The sequence below is a fragment of the Drosophila erecta genome, unplaced genomic scaffold, assembly GCF_003286155.1.
Source record: "Drosophila erecta strain 14021-0224.00,06,07 unplaced genomic scaffold, DereRS2 tig00000092-arrow-pilon, whole genome shotgun sequence".
Classification (NCBI taxonomy): Eukaryota; Metazoa; Arthropoda; class Insecta; order Diptera; family Drosophilidae; genus Drosophila; species Drosophila erecta.
The window spans coordinates 18,598,087-18,611,840 of NW_020825207.1; the positions used below are offsets into that span (position 1 = coordinate 18,598,087).

The following is a 13,754-nucleotide window of genomic DNA, read 5'->3' on the forward strand; positions in this document are numbered from 1 at the left end:
CCCGCTGACGTCACTGCAGCAGCAACAGGAGGGGCAACAAAAAAGTAAGAGAGCTTCGCTTAGGGGGGTCGACTGTGGAATACTCTGTAGTCATTATCCTGATCCAGAATACATATGTGGGCTATCTGAGTCAATCATTGAAATTGGATGGAAGCTGCTTATAAAATTTGGGTGATTTTACCTGTCTTTAGGATAGATAAATACTTTAATCCCTATGGCGAAATATAAAATAGATAAAAAACAAGGAATAGTAAGATTTTCTGGAATTGGACATCGGGGTCTGATCACAGGATCAAAGTTTTCAAAATGGGTTCAGTGAGTTCCGTGGTCAGGAATATGTATGCAAACATATATGCGTTTGAACAAATTTCTAACCGATCCCAATACTCCCACTTAAATCCACCAGTGAGGGTATAATGCGTAGGCGGCAAAGTGTTCCCCATTAGCCAGGACCCAAACCTGGGTAGCCGGCTAGCAAGGAAAGCTTTTGATTGAAGAAGCAACAGGAGCAACCAGTTGAAGTTGAACTACGTGCCACATGCCGACATCAGCAACTTCGTTGGGTTTCGGCAGGAATTCGGCTTTTACGGCTGGCTATAAAGCAAGTCGTTTTCCTCGTGGCCGTTGCATTCGTTCGGCGCGCTTCGAAGGAATCTCAACTTACCACCAACCAATCAACCTTGAAACGGCTAACCGAACAAAGGGTTTCAAAAAACCAAGTTTTCAACTTCATTTTGTGTGATTCTAAGCTTACCGTTGGCCAGTTGTCAAACATTTAGTTCATTTTCAGTTGCAAAAAGCGTGGCATACATTTACGTGCTCTCATTGAGCCGAATTCCAAGCTTAATTGAAAAACTTTTTAAGGCACTTTCCCTTGAAATCCGGACATTGTGAAATGTAAAATCCAGTTAAACCAGTGATTGCATTCTAAGGGAAATCTATTACAGAACAAGACAGTTCGCTTGAATAAGTTCATTAAATTTCCGTTTAATATACATTTTGCGTGTTGTTATATTGACGTGCAGGTAAGATACAAGCTTAATACTATAAATAAAAATTGACTTTTCGAAGTTTTATCCAAGTCACGGCAAATATAATAATATGTGTTTACGACTCTAAAACATTTAATTTCCTGCCTCAAGTTTTTCTCAAAAACACACAAATACAGAGAAATTTTAGAAGTCGTGTGCCACTTAATTTTAATGAACGCCTTTTCGTTACCATGGGCGTATGTGGTACCCACATATATTTTTTCAGTCAAAAAGAATCTTTTATATATTAAGTCAGCAGTCACCATGAATCATGCTCGCTTTTCACACAATCGATGTACGGCTGGCTAATGTCAACAAAAGACCCTCGTCACCCGTATCAAAACGACATCAGCTACTTTGTTAAACAAAACTCATAAAATAGCAATAATTGTCAATCAATTTTTTCTACTGTGTTGTTGAAGTCTGGCATAAAGCCTTCTTACAACTCCTCGGGTCAGTGTACGAAACAAAGTCAAACTGGCTTTTACCGAGCTATTTTTTAGACCAATGCTATAATTTGTGGAAAGGGTTCTTCGGCTTTTAGCGAGCTATTTTTTAGACCCATGCTATAATTTGTGGAAAGGGTTCTTCAGGCCCAATAAGTTACATTGCTTGAACGAGTTAGGTGGAACAAATGGAACATAAACTAGAAATTTTACTAAGAGATCGGGGAAACCTGAAAAAAAAGAAATTGCTAAGTAGGTAACATATTACCATTATCAACCCAAAAGTGAACAGCCACACAAAACAACAAGTGAAGATTGCTTCACTTGATAGATCCTAATTATATGTATTGTGGACGTGCCTCAGCATGGCGCTAACTTTCATGACATATGGCTAAGAAAAGCGGAAACGGAAGTGAAAGCGGGTGAAATTGCAAGACAGGAGTCAAGTAATTTTAACAAATTCGCGTGTCAGATTGAGCACGTCCCTTGTAGATGATAATCTGGACAGGGACTCCCAAATGGTGGTAAAAATAAGTCCCCTAACAACATCTGTAAGCCGCTTGACAAATATCATTACAATAGCATTATCTGTGACATTTGTAACTATTTAAGGATAAACGAAATGGTGCTGAAATACACCAGTAATTATAAAATAACGTGATCAAAGAGATTCATTGCTTAACATTGGCATGTGTAACTGGCATGTAAACATATAAATTACGTGCAAATTAATGAATCTGATACAGATTATAGAATATTGACAATGTGAATTAAATGCGTCCACATTTTCATAAACAACTTGTTAATTTGCTGACTTTTTAAGTCAAAAATATTTCATCCTGCACCTATAACTTTATTTGACTGACTGAAATAGTTGTTCTATTAATATATTTCAATGCAGGACATTCCTTTTTACAGAACAAACTGCACGAATTGTTCCAAAACTTTTTCATTCATTATGCAAACTGAGTTTTGAGTGTTTTTCTTTGTTCCACTGTCTGTCCTTTTGGGCTGAAATGGTGCTTAATTTTTCATTCTTCCGTTTGTTATTAACGCCCTGCTCTTTGGTTTTGGCAAAAATAGTCAACAACTTCAAGAGCTCACACTTAAATCAACATGCTCACATGGCAAAGTAAGGTTATTAAAACATTTGTCATCCGTTTCCGCCTATCACACACATCCGTTGCCAACATTTGTTGGCCTTTCAATTTGCATAAATAATTCCACAGGTGAGGCGGAACCAGGCTCACCACCATATAGCATCGGAAATTGCATTAATTAAACTGATGACATTTTAGAATTAATTTCGACACATTTGGCAGGCTTAGCTAATTTAATTGCCTGTGAAGGAAATTGCGGCGAGTAAATATTTAAAAGTTTACAATGTAGGTAAGCAAGTGTGAATATTTAAGCGAGTTAAGTGAAATTAAACAAAACAGCGATTTGATTTTAACCGGTTTTGATCAAAAACGTAGGCTTCAATGTGCCCCTAAATATTTATGACTGCAAATATTTTACTCGGCAAATTTAATTCCATAAAATACCACATATATCGTCTTCATTAGCGAATAAAGAATTGGACTTTATTCTTGTTCTTCATGTAATTTAAACTGTCAGAAAGTTTAATTCGAAGCGTATCGAATTGATTCACATTTAATTGAAACCACATATGTGTGTATGAGCGGTATTGATTTGAGTTGGCAAGTGAACAATAAATTTTGAGGCTTGGTCCGATTTACAAATGCCAGACAGAAATTTCGGGCCGATCAGAAGCCGACGGCAAATGTTTTTCCTTGGCTTCCGGCGAGTGTCAATGCCACAATTTGGGGCAGCCACAAGCCAGCAATTGCAGGACCAATGCGAAACAAATGAAAACAAGAAATGAAGACGTTGACACAATAACATGCTCTCAAAGAAAAACACAGAGGAAAAAAAAAAGGCATTTCCATGCTCTGGCGGATTGGTCAAATGGGAGCGGTACCCGTCAAATAATTTATACTGACTAGCAAAACCTAATTAGCTGCCCATGCAATTTTCCGCCAAATTAAACGGGCAAAAAGGGCCCAACTGAAGCGGTAATGAAATTAATACAGGAGATACGAATAGTTACACATTTTATATGCCACTAGATTATGTTATTAGGACGGACCACAAATGCCTTGTTTAATTGCTAAGCCGACGACAAATCCACACATTGTTTTCTGCCAAATCCAAAAATGTTAAAATATGCACAGATGACAGGTGGCCATCAACAGGTGCCAACAGTTTACCTTTGAACTCCGTGTGTCTCCTCCTTCCCCGCACAGGTGACAGGGTTTAGTCCCATCTTGCACAATGCTGCCACTCCTGGAAAGGTGCCATAAATTGTGAGCTCTTTATTACATTCTCAACTGGCTCCTGGCTGTCAGGAAGAGCCGAGATGGCTGAAACGGCTGAAATGGCTGGAAAAAGGTAGCCTGAAAGGGTAGATAGCAAAAAGGGGTATCCTTCCGAGTGAATTATTCAACTAGGTGGTGTGCAAACATCTGTGATGGATGGTCAAGTCTAAGTAGCGAAGTGTGCTCTGGGATTTTAGAAACTATTACCAAGCATATTCTTAAAACCATAAATTTCATTACATCATGCAAATAGATAAAAACATTTAATACGATTTATTAGAGTTTGTTATTGTATTCTATTATCACGGTGCAAGCTTAAATCCTATCAAATGTGTCGCAAGTGGCAAGCAAAAGACGCATAAATATTTATTTTAAATATGACAAGAGAACTTTATCCCCTTAAATCCCGTCCAAGGATTGCTGTTGACGCACTTTATCAACAGGCAAATGCCGAATAAATAAATCTTGAGCACTCGAAAAGTCCAAAACAACATCTCAACTATTTATAAAGTGCACAATACTCCACAAATTGGCTTAGACCGCCTCCGAACGACCACGCCCATTCCAGCCAAGCCTGAAATTAACCACTTTGCGACCAAGCCAAGTAATTTGATGCCCCTTCCTGTCCCATCCTTCATTTCCGCCAGATACCATACAATTTCTTTGTTGGTATCTCCCTTCGTTGCTTTCTCTGCGCCGTTTGAATGTGATAAGTAAATATGGTGGAGAATTGGCTAGAATTTGTGTCGCCTTTTTGGCTTCAAGATTGCTTCTCCGCACTTTATGGCCAATTGGGGTGACATTTCTGACTTAATTCCAGTCCACGGTGTACATGTCACATATCAGTGAACTTCTCTCCCACAAATAATCTACTTTCTCAAGATTTTGATCGAATATTTGCACAAACACGTGGTCATAGTTAGCGGGACCTCCCGTAATTGCCATAATTGCTTGGCTGGGAAACTATTTTAATTGGTTGCACGTGTTGTGAGCGGACTGCCCGCCATTAAATCAGTTTGATGAGCTGACGAGCTCTCTTCAGCCGTGATTGAAGTCCTTCGCCCACAGCGAAAAGGGGGCGGACTTCGCACGCCCATTTAAAAACAACGACCAGCTCTAATGAGCTTTGGCCAACGTGGCGTGTACGCAATGTGCAGTCGGCGACAAAATCGAACACTGCACACGCGTGCAATATGTTTTTATTTGCCGTTTATGGGCCACGGACTAACCATGACTTATTGGCTACATCCTCACTGGTTTCTCTGTGGTATGTTTTCCATCTGATTCATGGTGCCATTTCACCGATGCAAATCACAGCAAATCACGAAATAAATTTCAACAGCTCATAGGAACTGATCCCATAAGCTTATTACACAGAGTTTTGGGGAATCAATAAAATACCAAAATGTCAAAACCATATTTTGGCGCTTAGAGTGGACTAAGTTCATGTGGACTTTTTGAAAAGCCATATTTTGAATGTCGTTTGGAAAAGCCATTTGTTACCCATTGTTTGACTTCTTAAAGAACTAATTAAAAAAATGTCCCCCCAAGTAAGTGAAGGAAATGCTACTTTAAAGGGCGCATGTTTCCCCCTTTTTCAGCATACAATTAGGCCTCGGCATTGTCAACACAAAAGCCAAACACTTTAAACTCGGGCGCGGACGGCGAAAAATCCATGAGTAATTTACAGCGTTTAAGTTTTTGCCTCTTGTTGGCCCTAATTATGCGACACGTTGCAAATATGGCCCAAGGGCAGGTAAGCCGGTTTCTACTGGCTTACCAAAAGGATATGTAATTGGGGAAAACACGAAACGGAAAACGCTTCCGAAAAAAGTGTCAACAGGTTGTATTGCCAAAGGTTTTCAGCCACTCGAATGTAATTTCATTAGCTAATTAATTGCCCAGCTCGTTGCGTTTTGAATGAGGAATTACCAAAGGGCAAAGTATTTATAAACTGCCAACTCAAATAAGCGAGAAAGACCCTCATAAATTGTTTTAGACAATTAGGCGGCTGTCGAGCGCATTAGTCGAGCCAAACGGATTGGCAAATTAATCTTCGGACTCCGTTTTTTGTTTCTCTCGATTATTCAAATGGAAATCATCAAGTTGACATTTCAGGAAATGTGAAAATTAAATCCAATTAAGCGCGCGAAATTATGGCAAAAAATGGCAACTTCTGCGGTAGCCATTTGCAAACTTCTAATAAAGCTTTGTGACTTAAAACGTTCTGGAGGAATCAGAGGAATGGAAAAAGAGAGGTTTTTTTTAATATTAATTATAAAAACCATTGATAGCTTTGAATAGTAAATCTGTTACTTACTGGGCTAAAAACCAATCAAAAAATCAATCCTGACCCAAAGGGCAACCACATTTTACATCAACCTACATTGCTTTTATACCCATTTCTCGTAAAGTCAAGACGTTCTAGATACGTTGAAAAGTTGAAAGGAAGCGTTTCCGACACTATAAAAACTATAGACTTTTGATCAGGATCACTATCCGAATGTATCTCTCCATGTCCGGTTGTCCGTCCGTATATATCTCTGTCCGTCCGTTTGTCCGTCCGTATGAGCGTAGGGAGCTATTTTATTTTACTTGCCAATTTCTATGGATATTTCAAAGAATTTCGGTCTCCTTCCAGCTGATTATAGGGTATTTGATAATCTAGGAACTCGAGTATGAAATTCTCTGTTGTGCGAATCGCACTTCAGTGACAAAACAGTTCATTAGAACAAGACCACTTGGTGTTGCAATCCGTATAAGCCAAAAAGTTATCGGCATATAACAAACTTAGGACAGACAGACATAGTTTCGAACCTTCTTGGTATAAGTCGGACTTTTCCGAGAAACTAATAACTTTACGAGCTAGAGCAAGAACCAGTTGGCCAATGGAACTTAATTATGACCACCAGAGTCGCCTGGAGATACAAATGCTGATGGAAGCCCAGTCCCGATCACAGTCAGCATCAATGGCTGCGGCAGGTGGCACCTTTCATGCGGACTGGCCTGCCCCACAAACCTTCGGGGTTGTTGGCCCAACGAAGCGGACGTAGCCGTAAATCAATCAAGCGCATCGGTATTTTTCAATATGAATCACAGCATGTCCAGTTCCCGTTCTATGCTTCCAAATCATCCCGGAAAAAGGAGAAATGAAGTCCTCGTCCACCTGCATTCAAGTGTTTTCCACGAGTTCCAACTGAGGTCAATGCATGACCACCCAGTTTTGCATGCTCCTCCCTCAACTACTGAATTGCCATTCATCGTACAACGGAAAAGTATTAAAAATATATTGAATAAATACCAATCAAACTTCCAGCATGGTTATGTATTTGTTCAACAGGCTTCTAAAACTTGATCACAGCAATAAAATCGTTAATAAAAATGAACACGTGTAAATCCTGTTATTCCGAATAATTGTCTCGATTTGCATGTACAAAATAAATACAAAGAAGGCATATGGGTTTGATTAGAATGTGGCAACGTTTAATGAAAGTGGTAAAAGCAGAACACGCTTTTCAATTAAAAAACAGCGGTATGCTCTGAAACCGAACGCATGACATTTTTAATCGATTTTAATTCACTTATCAGCAGTCCAAAAAGATGACTGAAACACAAAGAAAACAAGAGAAAACGCTATAGACGTTATTCGACTATTAAATACCCGTTAATTAGTTAGTGCGAGAAAGAACATTCAGAAATACAATAGATATACTAAAAAATATCTCAAGTGCTCCGATGAAGGGACAGACGGACATATCCTGATAGATTCATATCCTGAATATATACTTTTCAACGAGTAACGGGTATAAGAAGTTTAAAAAAAGGGAAATATGAAATTTGACATGTATTTATGATTAACTTTTCTCATTTATTTGTTTCAAGAATGCCTCGGTACTAACGATTATATTATAAACAAGCAAAGGTGCAATGTCCCTCCATCAGAACAATTGATTAATTCAATTAGATGACGAATCACGTGCCTGCTCACCAAAACAGTCAACAACATTAAGTCGCCGCTGGGGACTCGGGTATAAAGATAGCATCCAGTTAGTAAATAGCGCCCTATCTAATCCAAAACGAGTTATCTAGCTTTGGTTGAACAGCAGTAAATACCCCGATAAAGTAGCGATTATAACGTGTTTAGTGTCCCGATTGTGGGGAGAATATAGATTTCCCATATTAAAATGTTCTGAAGGCATGTAGCTGATATGGAATGCTACTCGCTTATCGCACTAGTGACGTATGTCTGCTCATACCCAATGAGTGCAAACTTGGCCCGAGTCAACCCAAAAAACTTTCAATTACTTCATAATATGGATTCTAAGTTCCAGAGTTTCCCAGCAGTGCTTTCGGAAATTGTTTCAATTATGTTCTCATTCAATTTCAAACTTTTTCATATTTTCATTTGCCTGCCGCAGAAGCTGCGGTTAAATGAAATCGCAATGTATTTATGTTTTTAGGCTTCTGCCTTCGGGAAAATCTAGAATGACTGTCAGCTAATATTTGCACAGCATTTCTGCTTGATTGAAGAGCTCATTATATCTGGAGTGAAAGTGTAATGAGGTATTAAAGGGTAACACTGAAGCAACTGAGCGAAAATCAAGATGGCTCAGCTGGTAAAAGAAAGAATAATTTGTATATTTACTTTCCCTAATTTTTGTAGTCTTGACAGTTAAAGAAAAATCTAAGCAATGTGTGCAAGTATTGATTGAACTGCCTGAATTATTTTTGCAATCAATTATTTTTCAATTATAATTTCCAAGCGAATGTGCCTGTAATTCAATAAATGTCTTAAGTATGCAAACGCGATTTTCAGCTATTTAATCACAGAAAATTTGTGTTTTCCCCTGTTTCTTTTTATTACTTCAAGGCGTCTGTCGTGTACACGCCCAAAAAAACAGCTTCGTGTAACACTTGGCGCGGTTATCGTTTAAATTTATTTCAAGCAGAGCTGGAAATGAAAGTTGGGCTAGGAGAAATACATAAATCAGGCGGGACAGACGAGACCAACTGTCTGTTTAGGCAAAAGAGCCGGCTTCTTGTTCATTCCGAGCAAATGCCCATCAAAATAAGAGCGTTATATAAATCAAATAACGCCCTGGCATAAATGAAAATCATTTCACAGGCACTTAACGAGGCTCGCGGAGAAACCAACGAGCTTAACAAAGAATTAGGAAATGTTCGGGCCGCAATCGAATAATTTCGCACTCGCATTAATTGCTCAGAGGGGCTGGCGCCCACCACATATCCATATCCATTGAATAGGTTTATGGACACCCGGCGTATGCGTGATATCTCCCCCATGCACTTATCTTCATACTGCCTTTAAGATGGCCATCAGGAGCACTTCCTTGTTTACACATATACATTCATGCACACTGGTGCGGGTAAGGACTCGCAAAACCCTCTGTTTGCAGCATGATTGAAAGCAAACAATGAACAGGGACAAGACACATTTATTTACTCTTAATTCGGCGGCAGCCATTTCCCTCCTCCGCAATAAGCAATTTCCATCGAAGGGTCTCCTCCGTGCTCAGCACTTGTTGATGGACTCCTGGCGGCGGGGAATGTTCATTTGAATACTGTAAACAATATTTGGCATTACGCTCAGCCGTCGGCTGTAGACTCCATTTACATTCCCATTTTCCAACACATTAGGCGGCTTATACTGCCAAGTGACTTGTACTAACCAAGTCGAGCCGTTTGCATTAGGGGAATATTAATTATTAGGCGACTAAGACGGCTTCTTTGTCTGAAATAAGCCAACTTATCCGACTTAATGACAGATTTCTGGAAATCAGAATAACAAGATCTTCGTCACCAAACCTAAAATGTTGGAAGCTATTAGATCAATAGGCATAAAACGAGTAACAAAGCTTAGTGAAAATGCAGCAGCAATAGTTTTCGGCAATATCAAGTGGTATAGAACCCATGAATTAAATGCATCTAAGCACAATATTTGCAATCCCTTTTAAGGGACTTGTTCCTATATCCTTGACTCGCATTCCGCAAGGGGTACTGATCCGAAACCGAACCCAGTCCGATATGTAACACCAAAATTCCAGCTTCGGTTGAATGTTTACAGCTTAACAACCACTTTAGGGAAGCTTAAAAGCCGAGTGAAATAAATAAAGCCCATTGCACACTTGGCCATAAACAAGTGTATGCCATGACTATTCATGGATGGCTTTGCGTGTCACATAAAATGGCGTAAAGTGGCCATCAAAAAATTGACAGGACATTCCAGAAAGAGGAGGAGGCAGGGCAGTTGGCCAACATCAATATGCCGCATGGGAGCGTGGGCATTAAAATTGAAAATTGAGAAAAACACAATTTTGCACACTCTGCACCATTTGCAGCTGTATTATAATTTTTTACCGAACATCAAATGTTATTCGGAATTTATGTTATTTGGCAAATATAAGTACTGTGTAACAGGTCCCATATGAGACAAATTCTGGGGGCTTTCATCGATTTCATTTGCAAAGTAAGGCTGATATAATACATTTAATAAAAAATATTCATATAGCGGTGGTCGATAAATATTAGTGGTTAATTTAACCTCTGTTGGCACAATTGAAATGCAACTAATTAAACACATCCGTTACGCAGCCGAGACATTCGATTTGGCCAAGGAAATGACGGCAACAGCAGTTCAAACAGAAATTGGTCTATGACATTTGGGCCACAAAGCCGCAGCCTTAGTATTGCTTTGTAACTGCGTTGTCCCAACCGCAAATGAGACAGTTGCGGGCAGGCCGAGTCGGATATGTATTGGCCGCAAAACGACCAGCTCTTTAAGCCATATTACATACGCCCACGCCCCCTCGACTCAAAATCGATAGGTCTTTTGCAAGCCTTCGTCTGGCCTCATTGCCTATTTATCAATTCACTTTCGATTGGCACTGGATAGCCGTGCGATTGATGGACGACTCCTTGTTTGCCCTTCCCCTCATTCATTCCTGCATTCTTTATGAGCTCAAGTGGCTCCTACTAACGGCAGGCAGATAGTTATCGCGTAGGTCAAAGCTGCTAATCCGTAATTACCTCAAAGGTTAACGCAATCAGAAGCGTTTATGTGTTATTTCGAAAAAAGGACAAAGGCCTAACAGGATAACGAGTACTTACATTTAATTAGGATCTCGTAATAAGTGCCCGTGGGAATCGAAACCAAAGTTGAGCTGCTAGCAATGTGGCACTGGACATTAGAGGGTACCAACAATTCCCCACACTAAAAAGCAGAAGACTTATGTTAAAACAAATATTTAAGAATAAAATGCAGCATTTTAGAGGTTGCTGTTTTTCAGCATTTAACTTTATTCTATGAAAGCGCTTTGGTTAATTATAAAGTAATAGAAAGTACTGCTCAAGTCAGCATTAATTAGAAAGTATCTGGCTAAAGGGGTAGGAAAGTTTAGGCGCATTGACATTCAACACCGTGTGTTTCAAAGAGGAAAGTTTGGAGTTTTCATGGCCAGCTCTTCAACATGCAGCATGCAACAGCTGCGCCACTTTAAGTTGCCAGCTGAATCACATCATTCATGGCCGGGGCCTTTTGACCTTCCGCCGCCACCCATTAGCCCATTAGCCCCCATTTTTTCGGGGGTATAAAAGCCTTTAAAGCGCACCAATCGTTGCATAACCGTCGCCCAATCCTTTGGGTCAAGTTTCAGTGCGTTAGCTGTGTGCCACAGTGAGTGGCATGTGGATTTGAGGCGGCTTTCTTGATAATTGGTTTTCGATTTCCGACAGGCACATACATTGCGCAACTGTCATATTAGTGAAAATGCATAATTTGCCGAGAACTGATCCCTTCGAGCAAGGCGTGACTATTTCAATTACAGACGGAATGCAAACGGCTAATAAGATTTCAATAAAACGTCCATTTGCGACATAATGAGCATGAGAACAGGCGCCCCGAGCATTGATATAATCAGGGCTTGTCAGTTCTGGGAAATTCAATTTGAATCTCAGTAGCATTAACATGACCGCACTAATTGCAACAGCATACACTACGGTGATTGATGGCATGTTTCTAGGTGCAGAACCTGAACTCTTAAATCAACAGTGTATCGTATGGATTTATCCGCGGCTTTTCCGAGCTCTCATCTCCTTGGCAATGCACTCAAGTCGCGACAAAAGCCGAATGTTTTTTTGGGTCAACCCCCACTTTCGCTTTTCCGCTTTTCCGCTTTTCCTTTTCCGTGACAGTTTCCGCGTGCTCATTGTGTGCAGTCGCTCACAGCAATTGTCTGTGTGCTGCTCATTTCGAAGTGGGTGGCTTTTAATGGGCATATTAGCACTTGAAGGAGTCCCTAGAAGCTCAGGGAGCTGACAACCGGATTGTTCTGCTCGGTGGGAATCAAAAACTTGGCGAAACAGACAAAAGCGGGTGACAGAGTCATTAGGGAACCCAAACCATCTTGATTGGAAAGTTCCTTTCCGCAGACTAATAATATGCCCTTGAATTTTATTCTTAAAAAGTCTGAAAACTTGAAGATACGACGATTTAAAATCTGGCTAAAACGTTGTTAAAAAGTACGTTCAATCGTATGCCTAAAACGTTAAATTGTGAGCTGACTTACCGGACTGAGAAAGAAATTGATGGGCGAGTAAATCAAGAGATTGTTCTTTAAATCATATAAAACAACTATAGTTTTATGCAACTATAGTATTTCATGATTTATTTTCTCTGTGTATTAAATTGATGCAGATACTTTGCACTGCTTCTATTCAGCTCCGTGCTACTCCTTGTTAGCAACTTGAAATGAATCCCAAAAACGAGTTATCATAAATATGGCCAACTCTCATCACCTTCGCTCATGGTGTCGCACAGGAAGCTCAACAAGCGCGCGTATAATCTTTCAGCTAGCGCTGCTCATCCATCTATCTTCACTACCTGTATTACCTGTGCCAGAATGTCGGGCCAAGACAATTGCCATTGTTCACGTGTTGCGCTCGGAAGACTCACGGGAGGGGGCGGAAGGTCGACCTGGGACATTTTATTATTATGACGAGTGCAAAGCGTGTGAACAAACACGCAACATAGTACACGGTTCCACCAAGTGGTGCTCTTTTGGCCAATTTCTTACCCTCATCTGAAATACTAGGCCGCGTTTTCAAATATCGCGCAGAATAGTATATTATAGAATAAGAATAGTGTAAGAATAATTCGCAGAAACGGAAGCGGAAATCTAGGCCTCAAGTTGCAGTGGGGAAAGTACATTGATGCATACTTTTGGACACTTTTGAAAGACTTACTCGCGCTTTCTCCGGTAGTGTTGATTACAAATCTTAGCACATTCAACAATTACATTGCTCATTCAACATATTTCGTCGAAATAGCCCCTTCTAGCCGCTAAAAGAGGGCAACACTTGTGTGCAAATAACACACTTTGCCAAAAGCCCCCACTCGCCCGGCTTAGTTCATAACGGAAATTCATTCGCATCCCCAACAGCTGCTGCCCCACCGAGGGCGTTGGGGGCGTGGCCTATCGGGGCAGTGGGTGGAGGAGACCAGGTCGGGTCAGGCAAATGTGTCAGCAGTTTTAACTAACTGCATGTGTAATTTTAGCTGCATCCGATGGCCTGTCATCAGTTCAAGTCAACCATGGCGTATGTGCAATTTGTTAGTGATAAGCCAGCTCACTGGAAGCCGAGCGCTTGCCACTTAATGACCTTGCCACGCCCCTTGCGAGATAACCACAAGCCTTCAGGAAATTTAATCATGGCTGACACTAATTTATAGGCATGGCAGCAAAAAATACTTGTTGCACAATTTCCGGCAGGCGAATTTGAAGGCAAACTTTTATCAAAGGGTTGAGACTGTCGCTTGGCTCCGAAATTTTAAAGCATATTTTTAGCTTTAACCTTACACATTTATCGGCAAAAAGGGGGGA

General features: G+C 40.3%; 1 protein-coding gene across 2 annotated transcripts in view; it reads left to right on the forward strand.

The window, feature by feature from the left end:
- The first annotated feature begins 622 nt into the window (after positions 1-622).
- The window catches only part of LOC6549118 (short neuropeptide F), a 29,110-nt gene continuing 15,978 nt past the window's right edge, over positions 623-13,754 (forward strand). For both annotated transcript variants that reach the window (XM_026981033.1, XM_026981034.1), the window contains exon 1: positions 623-1,025. The gene's annotated coding sequence lies outside the window, so the exon portion shown is untranslated. The remainder of the gene's footprint in view (positions 1,026-13,754) is intronic.